Raw genomic sequence first — 5,211 nt, forward strand, 5'->3', positions numbered from 1 at the left:
AGTACGTTTATGAGGCTTATGAATGAAGTTTTGAAGGATTTTACAGGGAAGTTTGTGATAGTATATCTAGATGACATTTTGGTTTTCAGTGAAACAAAAGAGGAGCATCTAAAACACATAGATTTGGTTTTGAGAAGGTTACAAGAGGAAAAGCTAATGATCAATATTGAGAAGTGTAGTATTATGTGAGAGGAACTGACATACCTTGGCTTTGTGATCTCAAAAGGAACACTCAAGATGGATCAAGATAAGGTAAGTGCAATTCTTTCTTGGCCAACTCCTAGAACTATTGCAGCAGTTAGAAGTTTTCATGGTTTAGCCACTTTCTAAAGAAAGTTTATCAAAAATTTCAGCTTGATTTGTGCACCTATTTTGAACACCATAAAAGGAGGCCAAAAGTGTAAATTTTTTTGGATAGAAGAAGCCAATAAAGCCTTTGAACTTCTTAAGCAAAAAGTGGTCCGACAACCAGTGCTGGCATTTCCTGATTTCAATAAAGTCTTTCAAATAGAATGTGATGCAAGCAACATAGCCATAGGAAGTGTTCTTAGTCAAGAGGATAGACCAGTAGCCTTTTTCACCGAGAAGCTCAATGAAGCCAAACAGAGATATTCATCATACAATTTGGAAATGTATGCACTTGTTCAATCCCTAAAGAAATGGAGACACTATTTGCTACCCAGGGAATTCATTGTATACACAGATAACCAGGCACTTAGTTTCATAAAAAGTCAAGAGAAATTGAATCATAGGCACATGAAATGGGTGGAGACATTGCAAGCATTCACATTTTCTATCAAGCACAAGAAGGGAGTAACAAATAAGGTTGCTGATGCATTAAGCAGAAGAACTTTGACTACATCATAAATTCAGTTGGAAACTACAGGCATTTCAAATCTGAAAGGTATGTATGTTGATGATGCTGATTTCAAAGACATTTATCAAGCATGTATTAATCTGGATGAAAGGTACAATAGGGAATATTCTGATTTTCTGGTTCAAGAAGGATTATTGTTCAAAGGAGGACAACTTTGCATCCCAAAGTGTTCAATGAGAGATAATATCATATAGGAGAAACATAGTGGGGCATTATCTGGTCATTTTGGATTGGATAAGACTTTAGAGCTGGTTCGTAGACACTATTTTTGGCCAAAGTTACAAAAGGATGTGCGGAAGTTTGTGGAAGAATGCACCATTTGTCAGAAAGGTAAAGGTAAAAGTACCAATGCAAGATTGTATCATCCCTTACCTATTCCTTCACGGCCATGGGAAAGTATTAGTATGAATTTTGTTATGGGATTACCAAGAACTTAGAAGGGGTATGATAGCATTTTTGCTGTTGTGGATAGATTCAGTAAAATGTCACATTTCTTACCATGTAAATCCACCAAAGATGCATCATACATTGCAGATTTATTTTTCAAGGAGATAGTGTGAATTCATGGACTACCACTAAATATTGTTTCAGATAGAGATGGCAGATTTGTGGGTCATTTTTGGAGGACTCTTTGGAAGAAACTAGGCTCAAATTTATCATTTTCATCTGCATATCATCCACAGACCGATGGTCAAACAGAAGTTGTCAACAGATCTTTGGGAAATCTATTAAGATGCCTTACAAAACAACATGGAGAAAAGTGGGATTCCATACTTGCTCAAGTTGAATTCTCATACAATGATACAGTGAATAGAAGTACAGGGAAATCTCCATTTCAAATTGTGTATGGTACACATCCAAGAGGAATTCTCGAGCTGAGGGAATTTCCAAATACTTTTCCAAGTAGTTCACATGCTGAAGAATTTGCTGAAGCTATTAAAGAGGTCCAACATCAAGTCAAGTTGCAGCTACAGAATTCAAATCAAAAGTAAAAAGAAGTTGCTGATTAGAAAAGAAGAGAAGTACAATTCGAAGTTGGTGATTTAGTATGGGCGTATCTGAAGAAAGAGAGGTTACCTCAAAGGAAGAATACAAAGTTACTACCTAAGAAAGTTGGCCCTTGTCAAATTCTGGAAAAATATGGACATAATGCTTACAAAATTCAGTTACCTACAGACATCGGTATTTCACCCATATTCAATGTTTGTGATCTCACACAATACAGAGGTTCTGAAACACAAGTTGTACATGAAGATTTAGTAACAGGAGATCTGCAACAACTACCTAAACCAACACCACCTCAGTTGGAGAAAATCCTAGATACAAAAGTAAAGAAAACTTGCAGACAACAATACACTCAGTATCTAGTCAAATGGAAGAATAAACTAGTGACAGAGGCTATTTGGATGGATGAGCAACAAATTAGCAAACATGGTTCATCAGTACATGATCTCATCTCAAGTGGACTTGAGATTCTTTCTACAGGGGAGTATGCTGCAGTAGCAGAGCAGGAAATAAAATAAGAAATGTTTTATGTTTTCAATATTTAAATTTAATGTTTTCAATAAACATCCTACATGTGGTGGCATACCTAGATTAGTAGTTCGATGAGCTCTCCAAATATAGCCACCTAGGACCAATTATAGGTTTTTAAAATTAGAATAGTTTTAATTCGTAGATAATGATTATCAGATTCCAATAATAGGTAGTAGGAAGTTTCAGATTCTTATCTTTTTCTTGGATAGAAGACGAAAAAAATGTGGATATTTAAAATGTGGCCTACTGCATGATTGTTAGATTCCAATAATAGGTATTAGGTAGTTTTAGATTCTTATCCTTTTCTTGGATAGAAGAGGAAAAAACATTTCTCATCCTTTTATTAGAAAAGGAGAGTTAGTTTTAAATAAGCCGGTTGGCTATGTAAGAGAGGCATTCGAATTTGGGTAATAGAGAAAGTTTTAGTTTTTGCCTTAGAAAGGATATAGATAATCGACTATGGAATTTGGCAGCAATTCGATCTTGGTCTCTCTTGTCAAAGTGCAAATATATTTTCTTTGAGGACATTCCGAGTTAAAGATCTTGGTGTGCGAGTGAAGATAAACTATGGAGATTTATATATTCTAATTAATCCAATCTTGAGTTTGGTTTGAGTTCGATCCTGGCTGAATGATGTCGTGCCCCTTGAAGTAACTCAGTTGAGTGAGTATTCCTCCTGAGCTTTCCAAGGTGTGGCTCTACATCACCTTCATAAGGCATACAATATAATTACCAACTCTCACAAAATTTCTCACATTATCACTCCCAAAGTGCATAATAATATTGTACTAGCAAATGCAACCCATACTACATGTGTATCCCTCTTCTTTCTACAGAAGAGACTCTACATTTAAGGGAAAGGCCCAACTAACCCCTTCACCTGAAGGCAACTTCTTTTCTCCCAAGGGTGAGTGATGCCCTTCCACACCCATAACATCATACTCTCAAAATCAAAGAGAAAGAAAAAAAGAAGAAATTCACTCACATCCAACAATATAACATTGATGATACACATGCATCTATATCCAAATTTACACAACCTTTATTTAGCCAGAAGCTCCAACCTTTCTCCAAGCTATGGAAAATGAACCGATTTGAGAAGAGTCCTCTATACTTCCTTTATCAAATTTCCAAAAAATAGAAAATCTCTAAAACTAGAGAGTGGGTGAATGAAAACTCTATTTTTGAATTCCCCTTTAATAAGAAACTAAACTCCTTTTTTTTCTCCATTGTGAAAGAGAAAAAATCACTTTAAGTCCACCTAAGTTTTCCTATTTTGTTTGAACTCCAACTCACTAGAAATAAGGTGAGAAGTTGGGTAAGATTTCTTCCTATTTTCATAATACTTGAAAAATGGGATTTTAAAAGGGTTAAAAAAGTGATTTAAACTAAAGTAAAGTAAAAATGAAAGCCGTAATATATAGTACTAACATGTAGGTAACTGAATTTTACCAAAAGAACACCCTAGGGCTCTAATAAAGCCCTCTAAAGTCACCTTAAACTTAAAACCCAAATTTAATCTAATAAAAGCCTTCATATGATAATTTTATGCAAGGGGATATAACTTAAACATTTTTAATTGTTTAGAAATAAGGTTGGATGTCTTTTGTCAATATCCAAAACTAACTTTCCACTTATATAGATAACAATACAAGTGCCATGTGTGTCATGTCCCCTTTTCAAATAATTAAAAATAATAATCTTTTTCTAAGGCAGGCAGGCACAAAAAGGTGAAGTTTCGGAAAAAGGGGATGATCTTTGGAAGCTAATGGACTAATAAATGAAAATTATTATGAAAATATGTTTTATGAACCCCTCTTGGACATGAGTTAGGGTTATGCCCTCTTTTAAGGAGTTTGGAGGCATTTTGGGCTCATTCCAAAACTTGATTTTTGCTCATTTCTTTGTTATTCTTCAGAGGCTGCCAAACCTGTGGAGAAGGAGACTCAAGAACGGGAGTTTGCAGGTTTCCATTTGAGACCCAAGAACAAGATTTTGCAAGTTTCCAAGAAGGCTAAGGATGGGAGTTTGAAGCCATTCCATGTGCATGCTCATGTAGAGTTTGCCTTTGTGCTGAACAGTGCAGATTTGTGAGTTTTCAGGTGTATTTTTTGTAAGACATTGGTGTTTCCGATTGAGTATTTCATATCAGTTTGGGTTTCTGCTGCATATGAGACTTTTAAATGTTAAAATAGAGCTGAAAATATGTATTTGGATATGATTATACTTCTGTGATAGATTATTAGTGGTGATTTTGGGCTATTTTGTGCTATTTTTGGGAGCCCAATGAGCATTGTTTTTGTCCTCCGTTTGGGAGCTATTGTGTGCATGTTATAAAGATCTGGAAATGTCATTTTATAGGCTGTTATGCTGCTAAAATTTCTTTAAAAGTCCACTTTCAGATTTATTAATAATAGGTGAAGTTGTGAAGCTTTTGGCACTATTTTCAGCATACCCGATTTGGGGTTTCTTGAGAAATTTGGTGGATCTTTGTGATATTAGTTGTTTGATTTTGAAAATCTGATTAGAGGTGTGAAATATCATATAAAATCAGTTATGGGACATTTCAATGTGACACTATAAAATATACACTTAACATTATGAGTGGAAAATCTAATCTAACACACTCATTCACATTATACTCATAAAGTAAAATACTAAAAAATAAGGCTAGGATCTCCTCATTAGATGTAACCTTGGCATTCTCAGTACATAAAAAGGTATAGTCTTGGTTCTCCATTTTACCATGGTTATATTTCCTACACACTCAAAGCACATCAAATTAGTCCAAGATATAT

Source organism: Cupressus sempervirens, chromosome 11 (genome assembly GCF_028749045.1).
Source record: "Cupressus sempervirens isolate cs-2001-9-10 chromosome 11, ASM2874904v1, whole genome shotgun sequence".
In the NCBI taxonomy this organism is placed as follows: Eukaryota; Viridiplantae; Streptophyta; class Pinopsida; order Cupressales; family Cupressaceae; genus Cupressus; species Cupressus sempervirens.